This window comes from Crocuta crocuta, unplaced genomic scaffold (genome assembly GCF_008692635.1).
Source record: "Crocuta crocuta isolate KB4526 unplaced genomic scaffold, BGI_CrCroc_1.0 scaffold85, whole genome shotgun sequence".
Classification (NCBI taxonomy): domain Eukaryota; kingdom Metazoa; phylum Chordata; class Mammalia; order Carnivora; family Hyaenidae; genus Crocuta; species Crocuta crocuta.
The window spans coordinates 49,053-67,155 of NW_027530620.1; the positions used below are offsets into that span (position 1 = coordinate 49,053).

Below are 18,103 nucleotides of genomic sequence, written 5' to 3' on the forward strand. Positions count from 1 at the left end.
AAAAGCAAGCTGATGTTCCAGAAGTCACTGGCCTTGTAATAAACTGAATATTCCTCTCTGGAATCAGATGTATACATGATTGCGACACTATGGCCAGGGGATAGAATGGAAAAGACTGAATTATTATCTATGCTGTATCTACTTGGTATGAGACAGTAAGCCTGGCACTCAATATGCCACCTTCTATATATTTGGTAAAATTAAGACTCAGAGAGGTTAAGAGGCATGCTCAGAGTCACACAGCTAGAAGCAATGAAGCTATGATTTCAACTACGGTTCCTACATTTATACCAGGGGTCAAAAGCTGGTGACTTGTGGATCATTACCAGCCTGTAAGAATTTGAAGAATTGAATTAATTGTTAAGATTTAAAAATCAGGGTATTTCATAAAAGTTAAATCCAGATTTCCAGGTGCCTTTGAAATGTTAAAAGACTTGGCAACACAGGGTCCCTAGTCAAGTACGGCAACAATTCGGTGGAGTTAAGTAGCCACTGCCCCTTATGGCATAGGCACGTGCTTTCCAAAGGTCCACAGTCTTCCCTATGTCATATATTATTACATCCTAATTTTAGTGGCCCATTGACCCAGATGGCAATTTGAGTCATGGTCCCTATCTATAGGGCAATGGAAATATTGGGCAAGAAACAGAGGAGGATGCGAGGTAGTTGAACAGGGGAAGGGGGAAGACGAGTATAGAAGGGGAAGGAGATGAGGGAAACGAAGAAATCCAAAACAGCAACTGTAAGTGCTTCAATTAGACACATTATCCTGCCTGTGTTCTGCTCAACTGACCAGAAGAACCTTCCTATTTTGCAGAATCTAGTAGCTCAGTACCCATTCTGGTCTGAACGCTTTTACTTTAGGAAAAATTACAAACCCAGCCTGGGGAAAAAAATCAATATGCACGCTATTTCACGTAGCTCTTTGGGCAAGCCAAGGTCCTTCAGGTTATGGAAAACAAGGACAGATTGCCTCGTCAGTACACGAAGCAGGCATGCCAGCACTGCCCTGGTTGTTTCCTTTTCTTCTTCATTGCTAAATCATTCTATTCACCTGTAAAATGGATCTTTTCCTGGGATATTTAAAAGCCTTTAATTTATTGCTGGGTCATACCATGAGAGACTCTTGAATGCTGACATTAACTGAGGACTGATGGATGTGGGGGGAGGGGGGGATGGGCATGGAGGAGGACACTTGTGGGGATGAGCACTGAGTGTTATGTGGAAACTAATTTGACAATAAACTATTAAAAAAAACATTAAAAAAATTAAAAATAAAAAAAATAAAAGCCTTTAATTTAAATGTCTTAATTACTAATCATCCCAAAGATGGTCACCCCCCCCTTTTTGTGTTTCTATTAACATTCCTTTCTTTTCCATTCTCTCAAAAATGTCCTTCCTGCTGCTACTTTTCTATTAAATACTTGTTCTTCCAAAGAGCAGGCAAGTATCATATTGGTGAGCATTGGATGCTTTTCTTAAAGACATTTTAAAGTCCTAATTAGAATTTCTAACATTTTTTTTGCAACAGTGACATGATAAAAAAAATCTTCTTTCATTTCTCTCCTACCTATCTTTGTGACGTGGAGGGAGTCAGTGTGCCTCTCTGAAATTCAGACTTATTCTCTGAATAAAGCCTACTTACATCACTGTCATAAGGGTTACATGAAATAACACACATGGGAAGGTGTAGGCTAATCTCTTGCACCTACTGCATGTTTAATACATGGCAATTGAAATTAAATTTCTACCTATAATTAGCTGTGTGACCCTAGGCAAGTCTGTTAACCTCTCTGGGCTTCCATTTCTTGACCTGGGTAATGGCGGGGGAGGGGAGAAGGTGTTGCACTAGATTTCCAAGATGTCTTGCAGTCAAGTGATCTGTGCTTACTAAGCTGCAGGGATACTCGACTTGCATCTTCCACCCTCTGTGACAGCCCTGGATGAAGAGGTCACATCCTTTACCTTTGTATCCACAGTATCTGGCATGCCCCTGTGACTCAATAAAATATCTGACTTCATCACCAACTTGGTAGCTAGCCACAGAAACTCCCCAGATTTACTGGTGTCAGGGTCTGTGGACTGTAGGGCTGCTCTTGACAATGGGACCATTCCACATCAAGCTTCTCTAAGGGAGTCTGCTTCCTTGAAGCTGCTACTTAGGGGACAGCCAAGGTGGCTGGCTGATGTGTCCCCTAAGCTTACGGCTCAGCCTCAGGTGATCGGATACAGATGGAACTTAATCCCAAGGCTGATCAGACCAACTACCTGTGAGGCAGCCAGGTGGGAGGGAGTGAAAGAAATAAAGGAGAGAGAACACCAGAGAAGTGAATTGGGGCAATGTGATGGTTAATTTTATGTATCAACTTGACAGGGCCCCGTCATTTATTCAAACATTATTCTGGGTATTTGGGGATGAGTCTAAATCTAAATTGATAAACTGAGTAAAGGAGATCCTCCTCCCTAATGTGTGTGGGCTTAATCCAATCAGATGAAGGCCTGATGGAACTAAAAGGCTGAGAAAGAGGGAATTATTTCCATCTGACCGCCTAGAGCTGGGATCATCAGATTTTCCTACCTTTGGACTTAAACTGAAACATCAACTCTTCCTATGTCTACAGTGTGTTGATCGTAGGTTTTGAAATGTAGCATCTGTAATCATGTGAGTCAAGTATTTGTAATAAGTCATATATATATGATTATATATATGACTATATATGTTATATATATATTAAAATTTATTTTAAGAGAGACAGAGAGAGAGAGTGAAAGCAGTAGAGATGCAGAGACAGGAGGGAACAGAGGATCTGAAGCAAGCTCTGTGCTAACAGCAGAGAGCCTGACACGTGGCTCAAACTCATGAGCCATGAGATCATGACCTGAGCCGAGGTCAGATGCTTAACCAAGCCACCCAGGTGCCCCTACACATATATATTCTCTCTACCTAGATACCATAAATGCCTGATCTATATCTAGATACTCTGTCTATATATGTATATCTATATCCTATTCTGTCTCTCTGCATGTCCTATTCTCTTTCTCTGGAGAAGCCTAATACAGGCAGTCAGATTCCTTGTGACGGATCTGAGCTAGGAGCTATGAAGGGCATGATAGCAGCAAGAAGCAGGAACAAAAAGTGAAAGGAAACAGAAAGGTGAGGAGGAGCCAGGGCTATGAAGAAGAGTCACCACCCTTGAGTGGTTGCAGCAAGTTGAAGCCCAAGGAGCAGCAGGCACTGAGATGCTATCGTGTCTGCAAGGGGAGACCAGAGTACTCCTGAGTGGCAGGTGGAACGGATGCCCCTTCTCAGCCACGCGCCCTCAGCCCCGACTGCTCCCAGTCCTTCTGGCATACCTGCCTTTACTTGCAACTTGGGAAGACTTGGTGGCTTTTAACAGAAGCCAACCATGTGAGAGGCTTAAAGTCTATTGGAAAAGATTAAGGTGAGGAAGGAAGTGGACAGAGTAAAAAAAAAAAAAAGGGGGGGAAAGAGCATGGGGGAAAATGATGAAGAGTAACAAGAAGGGCAGGGTACGGGCAGTGTGATCCAATGGGGAAGCGATTCCGGCTGAGGGCCAGTTACTCTAAGGTTTGTACCTGTCCTCTGCCACTTCAATCAAGATAAGAGGACTCTCCTCTCCTTTTCTTATTCTTTACTTAATAAATAAATAAATAAGACAAACCTGCCTATTTCCTCCCGGGAGAATTGAACATGATCAGTTCTGGCCATAAAGCCCCCTGGAGAAATTCACGGTGTTCAGGAAACATTAAGAGGCTGAAAGAAAGATGGTTTCTAAATCTCAGAGGAAGAAGCTTCGCAATGAAGTCTTGGACCTAATCATTTTATCCCTTCCCTCGGCCTGGTCACACTGCCAATTCCCTCAGCAGTAGCAATCACTCACAAAGGAAGAATCTCAGAGCCCAGGCAGCATAGATTCTAACCCACAATCAAATCGAAGCCTGCGTTCCGCGTTCATACAATTTCTGGTAAATACTGTCAGTTTCAGACTTCCAAATGGGGAGTATATTTTTGTTCATTTTAAGCTATGCTCTCTTTCATTTTCTTGGAAAATGGGACAACTGGGCAATCTAAGGGGGTTGATATTCAGTACTTATTTATATTTTTCAACATATATATACACCTGTCAAGACATAAAGCCCTGAGCTTTGATGTTGAGACAAAGGAAGCACCATTCCTTCATGTCCCAAATGGAATATTTCAAAGGCAGGGGTTGTGGGGACATCCGTGCTCTCAAGCTGTATCACAGATTAAAGGCAGAATTGGCTCAGACTTTAGCTGGGAGACAGCATTAGCGAATGAATGAATTATTCTCTGTTTACAAAACAAATGAGCTTTCTATTGGCCGGGCTGGCGGTCTTCTTCCATTGCAGACCATTAATAAATGAAACTCTATTTGGATTTTACAGGCATATTTACCATCAGTGTCACACCAACGGGAAGACTGGTGGTGTGGAAAGAGTCAGGCTTTGGAGTCAGAGAGCCAGAGATTCTAATCCCCTGGCTATAGCATTTACTAAACCTGTGGCCTCTAGTAAGTTTGTTTATCCCCTCTGAGTTTCCCTTTTAACATCTGATAAACTGAAGTCACAGAATCTAATGTCTACAGTTTTTAAAATAAAATCATAGGTGCAAAATGGGGGGTACCATTCCTGATGCTTGGTAAGCATTCAATAAATCTTCTTTCCTTCCAAAAAGGAAACTTCGCAATTTAAACAACTAAGAGCCAGGGATAGCCCTGCCCTAGGCAACATAATATTTCACCGCTGCAACTGGATTACAAGCAAAAGGGTAATTCATGAAGTTGCTGACCTGTGTTCCTCAGGGCCAGAACAACATGTTAGTTTCATAAAGAGAATGAGAGGTGATCCCTTTCAGCAGTTGGCTCTACCTGAGTCAGGAGTGAGTTCACCTGGGTCCCTGGCCTTCTGTCCATGTCCAGAAACTGGGTGTCAGGGTGCCCACACCCAACCTGACATTTTAAACAGAAGGCATAGAGAAAGCCCTCAATCTTGCTCCATACAAACATGGCTACCTCATTTACAGAAAGTAAAGCCTGGCCAGACTGGTGTATGGAAGTGTGCCTATTGTTCTTAACTTCAGCAGATCCCCCTGAACATGGTCCCTGACCTGGTGACAACTGCTGGCCCCTAGCAGTGTACATGGCTGGCTCACCTGATAAAGCAGCAGGCAGAGAAATCAGTCATGGACCATGGAGCCAGGAGGAAAAGATTTCAACCCCTGCATGGGTCTATGATTTGAAATCTCAGTTTTTGCATCTGTAAAATGAGTATAGCAGGACCTACCTACCAGGAAAGCTGGATTTGCAAAGAATGTTGGTATTAGGGACGTGGGAAGTGATAAATCGTTTAACTACCTTCTTTTCCATGATGCTTATCCACATCCCTTCAGTGCTGTCCAGTTTATTAAACATTTTAACAGCTAATTATCATACTTGTTACCTCAACTCCATAAAGATTGTGATTACTTTTCCTCCATATTTTTAGTGATAGGAACTGATGTGCAGTGAAGCTCTGGGACATTCTCAGGTGGCATTAGGCAATTGTCAGTGCTGGGATGTGAACTTGGTCTTCTAATTTTAGAAGTGAGATTCCTTCACTTCCAATTCCAGAAGCGAGATGGGCAAATGCATCCATAAATTAGTCCTGGACAAGCATTTTATAATGTTAGAGCTACTGTCACCCCCAGAGAGTCCCACGTGCCTATTTTAAAGGTGGAAAAATGGGACTCCGAATGTGAAATCACTCGCCCTGGTCACATCACTGTCTGAGGCAAAGCCACAGTGAGCGTTGGTCTCTGTCCCTCTTCTGACTCTAGTGCTGGGTTCTTGGTTCCTGACCTGAAATTATAGGCTCGGGATGTGTGGGCTGATTTGGCCGCAGCTCTATCTTATCCTCATTCAAGGTTGGCCCTAATCCCTCTACCCATTACCCTCTGGTTAACTGCTACCTGTGGATGTAAACTGCCTGGTTTTTGCCGACGTTTAAGTCTGCAATTCCTACTTTACAGAAAGCCATTTCTCATGCAAATAAACCGATTTTAAAAGCACTATACAACAGAGCCCAACCAAGATTTTTTTCCTACTTAGATTTTTATTAATTGAATTTTACAGATTACAAAAGATTGAGACTCAGAGAAGTTTTTGGCAACTGACCCTAAAACTCAGCCTGGAAGGCAGAACTGGAGCTTAGCCCTGGGGCCTCTGACCTTGACTTTTTCCCCTGCCCCGAGCTGCAGCTCCAAGTAGTCAAAGCTGGGCAAATTTGCGCTGCATGACTTCACTTTTCATTCAAATCCCTCCGTGCAGAGTGACTCTAGGAAAGTTTGCCAAAAACCAGTTCCCTGGATGACCAGCTTGCAAAATGAGCAAACAAACACAAAAACAAAACCACTAATCAAAATTACATGGAGCTTTAGAGTAAAGCTTTATATAGAGTAAGTCAGTATGCTTTCTTTTTTATCTCCTCTTTTCCCAAAAATGCTTGGCTATTCTTGGCCCTCTACTCTCCCATGTGAGTTTTAGGTTCAGCTTGTCAACCTCCTTGAGAAATTCTACTGGGGTTGTGACTGGAATAGCTTTGAATCTTTAGATTAACTTGGGGAGAAGGGACACCTTTATAGCACTGAGTTTTCCTTATCAGGAACAGAGTATTACAGTCTCCATTTATTCGGGTTTTCTTTATGCTTTAGTTAGTTAGTTAGTTAGTTAAAAGAGCAGGGTCTGCAGAGTGACTCCCATTTTTTTAACATTTATTTTTGAGAGAGACAGAGCATGAGCGGGGAGGGGCAGAGTGAGAGGGAGACGCAGAATCTGAAGCAGGCTCCAGGCTCTGAGTTGTCAGCACAGAGTCTGATGTGGGGCTCGAATCCACGAGCTGAGAGATCATGACCTGAGCTGAAGTTGGACACTTAAATGACTGAGCCACCCAGGTGCCCCTCTTTTATGCTTTTTAATAAAGGTGTGTATGTGTGTGTGTGTCACAAGAAATTCACTTAGGAAGAATTTACTGAGTATGGGACACTTGGGTGGCTCAGGTGGTTGAGTGTTCTACTTCAGCTCAGGTCATGATCTCATAGTTCCTGAATTTAAGTGCCATATCAGGCTTGCTGCTCTCAACCCAGAGCTGGCTTTGGATCCTCTGTCCCCGCCTCTCTTTACCCCTCCCCCTTTTGTGGTCTCTCTCTCTCTCTCTCTCTTTCAAAAATAAATAAACCTTAAAAAAAAAGAATTTATTGAACATATGGTATATGCAAGGCCAAAACTGGCCCATTCTACGTGAAAAAGATTTTCTATTTTTCCTAAACTTAACCACTGTTGTTATTCTTGTGCAAATTTCACAATGCATTTGGCTCATGCATTCTCATTTTGTATTTCTCACAATAGAAAATGTAATGTTTAAGTTTAAACTCACTGGATTTCTTACTCTTGGCCAGGTGGAGGAGAGGACGGTTTCCTATGATTCATTCAGAATGTCCCCTTCCTGTTAGGTGTGGGTGTGTCGTTTAAACTTCTCTGGAAATGAGGACCGAAAAAGCCATGGAAGGCCCTAAGACTCTCCAAGCCTCACGGTGTCTTCCCTTTCCACGCTGCCATATAGAGAGCTCGGCTCCTTAATATTGGCAGTACTGGCTTCCGTTAATTAGCCATTTTTCTTTCTTAAACGCAAGCATCTGATTAGTGATTAGATCACACAGGCCTTACTTAAAGCAATTAGGAGTAAATACTTTAGCTTTGTTCAACGAGGTAGGATCTAGGCAGCTTAATCATGCGGGAAAGAACAAAGAAACTTCAGAAAGAACACACTGGCTGTTCCTGTACTCACTCTGCAACTGACACCTAATCTGTAAAACAGCAGTGGGGTTTCAGAAATAACCGTTTCTTCAAGAGAATGCACAACGCTGGCCTGAAAACTGGGACATCTCTTAATTTCTTTGATCTATTCCGCAAATATGAATTGAAGGCTGGCTTATATCACAACACCGGGCTAGGGGCTGGAATACAAGTATCACCAAGATCGTCATGGTCTTTGCCATCATACTCATGTGGTCTAGTGAGGAATACAGACAAATCAACACAAAGTTAATAAAAAGCTTGATTGATATGATGAAGAAAACCACAGAGAAGGCATACAAAGTATAGGAGTTTAGGTGAAAGATGTGTGTGGTGTAAGGAAGGACCCGGACCCTGAAAGAAGTGATGGCTGACTTTAGAATGTAAAGAAATGTTCGTATTCATAGAGGGTAAATAATAAAGTAAGCATGGGAATGGCAGGAGATACGAGAGGGGAGAAGCAGACATGGGCACATCATGAAAGGGACAGGAAGCTGTATTCAGGAATTCAGACTTTAACCAGGGTGGGGTTTATAATCATTGGAAATGACGGAAGCAGATTTACTGTTTGGAGACATCATTAAGGTTACAATGGGGAGAACAGATTGAAATTGACATGGGGAGGTAGGGAGTCCACCCACAAGGCTACCTAAGTAGTCCAGGCAGAACAGGATGACAATGGCTTCCACCAGGGTAATGGCACTAGGTATTGATGAAAAAGTTGAAGCTCAGAGAAGACAGGGGTGCCTGGGTGGCTCAGTTGGTTAAGGACCTGACTCAGGTCATGATCTTGCAGTTGGTGAGTTTGAGCCCCGACAACAGGTTCAGTGCTGAGAGCTCGGAGCCTGCTTGGAATTCTCTCTCAGTCTCTGTCTCTCTCAAAAAATTAATAAATTAATTAAAAAAAAAAGACAACTTGCCCTCTCACATACCTACTGAGTGATAAAGCAGGATTTTGAAACAAGTTCAAGAGGGCTCCCAAAGCCTGTGATCTTTTCACTGCACTCAGTTTCCCTGCCACGTGTAAAGGACAAACATAGCCTTGGAGGATGAAGGAGCAGAGTGGGAAATGGGTAGGAAGAAGAACACACTAGAAAAGGAAAGACCCACTTGCACCCGCACATGAAGGGGAACCTACAGAAAGGAAGAGAAAGGAATTCATATTTGTTGGTCTCCATAGAAGGTTGTCTACAGTGCTTCTCAAACTTTAAAGTACCTAAGGATTTCCTGGCATCTTGTTAAAATGCAGATTCTGACTCAGTAGGTTTGGGTTGGGGCCAGAGAGTCTGCATTTCTAATAAGCTCCCAGGTGAGGCCAATGCTGCTTGCCCAGGGACCACAGTTGGAGAAGCAATGGTAGTGAAATGGTTGAGTCCTGTGTTTAAGTCAGACCTAGACCTGAATCCTGGTGTTGGTTCTTCTTAAGAGCGTGACCTTGGGGTGCCTGGGTGGCGCAGTCAGTTGAGCATCCGACTTTGGCTCAGGTCATGATCTCGCGGTTCGTGGGTTCGAGCCCCATGTCGGGCTCTGTGCTGACTGCCAGCTCAGAGCCTGGAGCCTGTTTCAGATTCTGTGTCTCCCTCTCTCTCTGATCCTCCCCTGCTCATGCTGTCTCTATCTCTCTCTCAAAAATAAATAAAATATTAAAAAAAAAGAGTGTGACCTTTAGGAATCTGTTAGTTCACAGGGCTGCTATAACTGAACACCATAACCTGGGTGGCTGAAAACAACAAAAAGCTCTTGTCTCGCAGGTCTGGAGGTTAAAAGTCTAAACTCAAGGCATTAGCAGGGACATGCTCTTTCTCACAGCTTAGAGGTGAATATTTCCTTGCCTCTACTAGTGTCTGGTATTTGCTGGCAATCTTTGGGGCCCCTTGACTTGTAGATGCATCACTCCAGGCTCATGACCATCTTCTTCCTCTGTGTCTTCACATTGTCTTCCCTCCAGAAGTGTCTGTCTCTGTGCCCAGATATCTCCTTTTCATAAGAACACCAGTCACATTGGATGAGGGACCACCCTAATTACCATTAAAAACTTGATTACTTCATAAAGACTATTTCCAAATAAAATCATATTCTAAGCTACTGGGGGGTTAGGATTCAATATGCCTTTTATTGAGGAGGGGGGAACAATTCAACCTATAACAGGCAATTATTTTACCTCTCTGAGTCTAAATTCCTTTATTTGTATAATTGGGATAATAATTCCTACTTTATGTAGTTAAATTAAATGAATAATAAAAGCAGAGTGCCAGCACGCAATAAGGATTCAAACTAGTACGGCTAAGTGTTACTCGGCACTAGGTATTTAAAATACATCTCACTTTAATATAACCACCGCCTGCCCTGTGATGCAGCTATCGCCATTCCCAGGGGATAGCAAAAGAGACTGTGACTTAACAAGGACAAGAAACTTGCACCATTATTAAGCTTTAATTTTTTAATGTTTATTTCTTTTTGAGAGAGAGGGGGAGAGAGAGAGAGAGAGAATGGGAGCAGTGGAGGGATAGAGAGAGAGGGGCACACAGAAGCTTTGGGCTCTGAGCTGTCAGCACAGAGCCCGACACAGGGTCTGAACCCATGAGCTGCAAGATCATGACCTGAGCCGAAGTCGGATGCAAAACTGACGGAACCACCCAGGCGCCCCTATTATGAAGATTTAACATCCAGTGTTCTCCAAAGCCTGTGATGTTTATTCTCACTCTGGTGAGCCTGACTAGGGGTACTGGCAGTGGAGGTGGAGTTAAAAACTATTTCCTGCAGAGGCAACAGCAGAGAAAGATGATTATTATTTTTATTTAATCGTGTAGGGACATGTGCCGAATACAGATTCTGGTTTCAAAGTGCCCAGAATCACAGATGAAACGTTCAGAGAGCTCAGGGATTGGAGGAAGGAGGGGGCAAAGGACAGATGATATATGAAGTCCAGTGGATTAATCACATTCACCAGCTTTTGTCATTCTTTTTCATGTTGCAAGGCTGCACCGGCATTTTTTTAATAGGCCACAGAAATTCACAATCAAAATTTCAAAGCTAAAAATACCCCCATGCCATCCTGGAAAATATTAAACAAAACCAAACAAAACACCTGAGTGTTTTCCAGCCAACAAAGAGAGAACTGTGTAGGCTGTGATGAGTAATTGAACCTACTTTTGTCTGTTTGCAATAAACATTTGCAAAACACATTATCCTTTTGACATTTCTGTGAGGATTGCTCATACTCTATTTTCTGCAAAACGCCTTCCATTCTTACTAGGTTCCCATAATTACCTCTTTGGAGGAAGACCATCTCAGCCCTTTGGAGACAATTATCAATTTTCAACAGTTGATTGCTAATTTTTGTTGATGCTGCTGTTATCCTGAACCGTCTCTTGAGGATGGAGAACCAATACCATCCAAAGCTATAGAAAGATATGGATAGCCTGAGAGCTAGCTCGAAAAAGGATGGGGATGGAAAAGCAGGTGGCAGTTTGAGGATATTCCTTCCCTATTTGTCAATCCTATGGTCATCGCATGGGCCAGCAGTGGTAAGGGGGCTCTAATGTCTGGGTTCCGATCCTGGCTCTGTCATTTTCAAGCTACGTGGTAAGGAAATTACTTGAACATTCTTCTGTGCCTAAGTTTCCTCATCTGTAAAACGGGGATAAAAATAGTACCCATTTCACAGAATTATGAGGAGTAAAGAAGCTAATATGTATAAAGAGATCAATTATAGGCATCTTATAATATATTTTCAATAGATGGTAATTATGACTGTAGTCATGCTTACTTGGCATGAAGAATGATAGCCTGGGAGTCAGAAGATGTTGCCACTTGCTGAGTGTGTAATCTGCTCGGTTTCCTTTACAAAGTGGACCTATAGAGCGTCCACATCAGGCAAAGGGTTATAGGACACAGTAATGAGTCTGTAGGGATTTTTTTCTCATTGTAAAGGGCTGGGGTGCTTTTTAGCAGGGGAGTCAAATGACCAGATTAGCATTTTACAGTTATTCCAACTACCCTATGGAAAACAGTCTGGGCAAAGGCAATGCCAAGAAACCAGGCAGGTGAGGAATGACAAGGGCACTGACCATGGCAGTGGCGGAAGGAAGAAGGAGCAACATGGCCTCAACATATGAAGCGCAGGAAACTCCACAGGACTCCCAGAAGGGGGGTGTGTGTTGCAGAATGTGAAGGATGGTGCCAAGTTGCCGAACAACTAGACCGGAGAGCAACTCGTTGACAGGTATGCAGGTTTCTGTGAATACTCTGGAGCAAAGGCAGAAAGAACAACCACAAAAGGGAATAGAAATGCCTGCATGGAAGAGACGAAGGACAAGATGTGAAGATCTGTGGAGAACCTAACCTCTCCATGGGGTGTTGCTGAATCGCACTGTAGTCTAGGGGAGCAGCACGGTCAAGGCCTGGCAGAAGAGGAAGTCATATTTGAGGAACGCTGTGCTTTGCCATGTTTGCACAGGAACAATACAGCTCTGAACTGTGCTTATTCTCATTAGGCAGGTGTGGCTTTGCCATTGAAACACATGGTAACGCCCTACGATGCAAAAGTGACTTTTGTATCCCCAAGTATATTTAGCATAGTCCTATGTACATAACAGAGTTCTTGGTGAATACTTCTTGAATTTTGCAAGTTGCTGAGTCAAAGATAAAGCATTAATTAATTATCAACATTTTTGAGAGCTTGTGTTAAGCTCTGAGAAGATGGAAGATGGAGGAAATATGGACACTGATCTTCCCAACCCAGCTTTCTGTTCCCTTTCTCTTCTCACCCTCCTCTGTCTCCACCTGTCTGTGTGTCTCATATATACATATTCACATCCGCAAACATTCACACGCACACACATGTACCAGTGCACGTCTGCATGTGCACATGCGTGCACACGCACACACACACACGGACACACGTGTACCAAAAAGGAAAACCAGCGACTGGGAGTTCAATACTGAATCTTTGCACAGACAAAAACCAGGCCTGAAGATATCTATCATCCTCCTTAGACCGACAGGCTGACCATGGCGTGTCCTCTTCATGGTCAAGTGCAAGAAAGCATGCCTAGCTCTATGATCCAATCTGAACTCTCTGCGTGTACCACATCTGCTTACATCCCATTGGCCAAAACAAGTCACAAGGCAGAGTCCAAAAGCAAGTAGACATGTACAATCTGCCTCCAGCAGAAGCTGCAAAATTATCTGCCTAAAGAGTATATAGGTACCAGGACAGATTTAGAACCATAGTTACCTTGAACAAGTCCTTTCCCTTCTCAGGGTACCTTCACCACTGTCAAAAGCTTAGATCAGATCCATGTGTCCTACAGAGTGAAATCCAGCCCTCCAGTAGCACAGAAAATCAATTTAGTTAGCACAGAAAATTTAGTGATTTCTTAGATGTGGTATTAACAAATACTAAGCACATGAAGTGATGAGGACTCACTTTTGAATTTGCTTTCAGTATGGCCAGTTTCATCAAGGACAAAGTCTGAGTTAGTGCCTATGACAAGCCCCAAATCTTTGCTGACTTCCCCTTTTAATAACGAGCTAGCAGACCACAGCGTTGAGCTAGAATTTCCAAAGACTGCTCTGTTTTCATTTCGTTTATTTTTGACTACAGTATATTTATAGCAGGTGATGCCAGATTTTAGTCAGCTCTATGAAGTTTCTTTAAAAATACATGTTGTTAAATAAAAATGTGAGACTATTTAAAGCAAATATAAATTATTGGTGACATACAGATAGCAAAACCTCATGGCTATGGGCTGGAATCGCTGAAGGGTGGAAAATTCTGGATTTGGCCATCTTTCTGGTTCTGAGATCCTGTGATCACTGTCGACTTCACTGCTCCAGCTGTGGGCTCCACGTCCACCCCAAGGCTTTCTCAGAGGAAGAGGAGCCGCAAGAGGGCTGTCCTTCTCTTCTGAAGACTTCTACGACCTTTCATTTCCCTCTCCTCTGTAAATTTGAGCAGCCCAGCTGCCAATAGGACTACCCAGCCAGATGTATTTGATTGACATGCTCATCCCTACACAATGAGCCAGAGTCAGTCACCCTGCGGCTGTCCCTGCCCTTGGCATTGTGACACGTTGGCCCAGATTCCAAATGTCATGTCACATCTCCTCATGGCATCAAAGCACCCTTGAGAATGGGAAACCCTAACAGATGGCTGAAATGCCTTCAAAAAGACTCCCCCAGACAGCCTGGGAGATGCACAGAGCCCTGTCGGAGGTGATGGGTTGCAACGTATGCTCAGCAAAAAAATGCCAAAGGGAAGAGGGGTTCCCACACCCACTGAGACCACAGAATGCTGGTTCAAAAGCTTAGTAGCAGGTGCCTTAGACACAGCACCATTTGCTTTTGCAAAATACTTGTTAAATCTCTGATCTCAGTGCTTCCTTGGACTTTTAATGGCCTTAAGGGGCAATGAAGGAAAACTTTTTATTTACATTAAATATGTCATCAAAAAGCAAATGAACGGTGGAAGGTCATTTTTCTCACAATAGAGGACCATCACTCCCTCTGGTCCAGGAATACCTAACCTGGATTTTCTGGATGCTTCAGAAGTTCACAACTGGTTTAAAGAGGCCTGTGAACCTTCCAAAACTACCTGCAAGAGTTTGTGCATGTGCACACATACAGGTTTCTGTGGAGAAAGTGTCTAAAACTTTAGTTCAGATCCTCAAAATGGTCTGGGTCTCGTTAGAAACCGCAGGCCAAAGTTCCTTAGAGAAAATGAGTGGGGCAGAAAAATGTCAAACAAAAACAAATGAAATTAAACTGGGCAGTAATGTAAGGTAATAGTAATTTTCCCCCAATAGGATATATTAAAACATTTGCCATTTACCACCACAATTTCAAAAAGGTTATTTTAGGGTAGCAGGACATGAAAATACATTTTAGGAAGGCCATAAACTCAGATTAAAAAACTAATTCAGCTTTGTTTAAAAAAAATGACTACACTGGGCACGTGGGTGGCTCAGTTAAGAATCCAACTCTTGGTTTTGGCTCAAGTCATAATCTCATGGTTTGTGGGTTCGGGCCGCATGTTGGGCACTCAGCTGGCAGTGTGGGGTGTGCTTGGGATTCTCTCTCTCTCCTTTTCTCTCTGCCCCTCCACTGCTCTCTCTCTTTCAAAATGAAAAATAAACTTTAAAAAATGACTCTGTTGTCCATTTTCATTTCACCAGTGGCCAGCATCAATCTGTGGACGAGGATTTTGGAACCACTGTTTGCAGAATGGGGAATTCCTCCTCAGCTTGTAAATCTTTGGAAAACTATGACCTTCTCTGGGATTTCATAGAGCTGAGTTCATGGCACCACCTCCCACCCCTCCCCATCTCTGTTCCTGGACCACCAGAAGTCCTTTATCTTTGATCCTACTAAGCTATGACACCTAGTCCTATACCCCCAAGACGAGGATGATTGGTTCAATGCAGAAATTTATTCCAACAGCTTATTGACTCTGTCCCTCGTGGAGGCCAGGCCCCGAGCTAGGCATCAGACATACAGAAGTGCAAGGCACCATCCCTTCCTTAAAGGGCTCACAGTATAGAGGTGGAGATGATAGAAAGGGTGTAAGTGGGTACCATCACCCACTCCACTACTCTCACCCCCTGGTTGTCAAAGGAGCAAAGGAAACAATTAATGATGTTATCCAGGTTGTATCACATAATCCATATTTGGATTCAATGTGGGGAAGCCCAAATAGAATGGAATGATTGAATTCTTCTCCTCTAAGGAGTTTAAAATGATTTTTCCCTTTAGAGGTGTGTGACAGAGACTAGAGAATGGAAGGTGTCAAAAGAAGCACTTTGAGTGCGGCTTGGAAGTTTGCAGACACCTTTGTGTAGGGAGTCAAACTTTTTTAGCCATTCAACGGTAATCTCAGTCCTTCAAGGAGCTTTTAGGGTCCCCTGGGTGGCTCAGTCGGTTAAGTACCCAACTTCGGCTCAGGTCACAATCTCATGGTTAATGGGTTCGAGCCCTGCATCAGGCTCTGTGCTGACAGCTGGGAGCCTGGAGCCTGCTTCAGACTCTGTGTCTCCCTCTCTCTCTGCCCCTCCCCTGCTCATGATCTGTCTCTCTGTCAAAAATAAAACATTTTTTAAAAATTAAAAATACCATTTAAGGAAAAGTAGGTTTTAAATGTTTGCTTCTTCAAAGGCTGGGGCTTCACTGACCCTTGCACTACAAGCCCAAAGGAAGCAACCAATGTCAGAGCACACACTGGAATGAAACAGCATGTGACAAAGGGGAAGGCAACCAGCAGAATCTGGAGGAGAGATGTAGACCCACTAGAACAGAAATGGTTCTCCTGGTCATATGGCCAAAGTGAGGGCAAACTTGCAGCTAATTTCAAAATCCACTGTACAGTATGCAGACTTGTAGACAATTTTAGGAGAGTTTTCATTCTTTTTTTTTTTCACTGCTTTCCACTTAAACATTAAAGCACAAATGGATGTTCCCTGTGGGGACAAGTAAGGGACATCAAGGGAGGAGAAGGGGACCCTCATGGAGCGAATCACACAGCAGAGGCCCTTCTTCACAAAAAGGGCCTGATACTGATTTCCAGGGAGAAGCAAGACAAAGTTAGTTCAAATTTGGTGATGATATCAGGATGAAGGACTGACCCTAAGCCTCCTGAAGCTTGACCCCTGGAGAGCATCTCAATGCATGACGCAGAAGGAAGGGCCTTCTGATGCTGTGATCACATATCCCTCTTTCTTTTCACCAGGAGGAACATTAAGCAGCTGTATAATTCTGTCCAGAAGCCCACAGATTATCTCAAACCCAGGATTCTTACTGTAATAAATAGCACAGAGATGCCTACAGTTTCTTTCATCTATGTCTCTGCTAGAATTTTTTACTACAGTGTCAGAGAATTTTTTAGAGGGCATCTTATAATTTATGGCCATGGTCTTTAGGAGTCGAGGAAGAAGGGTAATGTGTACCATCTGAAATTAAATGGCTTTAGCATCACTTATATGAACGGCCTTTGTTGCAGAGATGTCCAAACCAAGTTTATCAGCAATACCTCCTTGGGGGCACAGAGGAAAGCTGAGTGCTTCAGTGAATCCAGCAGCTACCCTGTCATGTCTTAGGAGTCCTCTGAGCTTGTTAAGAGGACACTGATTAGTTACAGTGTTTGTTTCTGGGAGAGCCACCTGAACGTTGTTATATCCGTAAGCAATAGCTGCATCTTTTATAATGTCATATGCATGGATAATGTCAGCTCTGGTCGGAGAGATTTCAATCTCAATCCAATTCCCATAACCTATGACTTCTGACTTTATATCTATCCCAGTCAGAAGCTTGGCAAGGTTTTCTGGAGTTGCTCTGATTCCAACTTATTTGTTAATTCGACCAGATAGTATCATCTCCTTTTGTTAAGACAGTTCTAGAAAGGTATACGATTTTCCATTAGGAAAAACAGTCTCAGCTGACCCAACTGTAAACTCTCATGATATTCACCAAACATGGTGACAATGACATCAAGAACTATTTTTGCCTTAGTGAAGTCAGTTCCTGTGCATTCAAGGAATACGTTTCTAATATTTACTGTTGATTTGGAGTGATTTTCATTGATGATAGGAGGCCTTAAAATGATGGCACCACTGCTGTCACAGACTACTGGGTACAGTGGTTTATTTCCAAAGATACATACAAATGATGTTTAAGGAAGACTTTCATTCTTGATCGTGAGTTTGATTTCCATTTAACTTCTTTGTATTTTCCATCGAGTCCCGAGTTGAGAGAACCTCTCTTGCTATTTTTGCATAGCAAACTCCGACTTGAGTAGATGTTGCCAGAGAGCTACAGTCGGCAGTTATCTATCAGGAAAGTAGATAGGTAACTAATGGTTGCTACTATCAGGTAAGTCCCAAGGACTATCACATATGTCTTCTCAACACCTGTGATAGTGATGTTCCTTTTTCAGTTGAAAAGGCGAAGCACGGAGAGGTTATTTACCTCGACCAAGTACCCAAAGCCAGCCAATGGTGGCTGGGAATTCACTAACACGACCACTAAGAGTCAAAGCAAACAACCGATGGGCCAGGACCCCAGGGCTCAGGTGCCATTCTCTTTCCCAGTCTTGAGTTTTTGAGACATCAAGATCGAATGCTGTTCTCCACAATTTATAGGTATCCAAACAAACAGAAGATTCATAAAGATGATTGGTTGGAAAAATGTCTCTATTCCTCTTGCAAAGGGGAGGTATGATTAATATAAAGAAGGAAAGG

The 18,103-nt window shown here is 43.0% G+C and overlaps 1 pseudogene; it reads right to left on the bottom strand.

Annotated features, from left to right (window-relative positions):
* Positions 1-16,404: 16,404 nt before the first annotated feature.
* On the bottom strand, positions 16,405-17,552 carry LOC144234807 (phenylalanine--tRNA ligase beta subunit pseudogene; annotated as a pseudogene).
* Between the last annotated feature and the right edge of the window lie 551 nt (positions 17,553-18,103).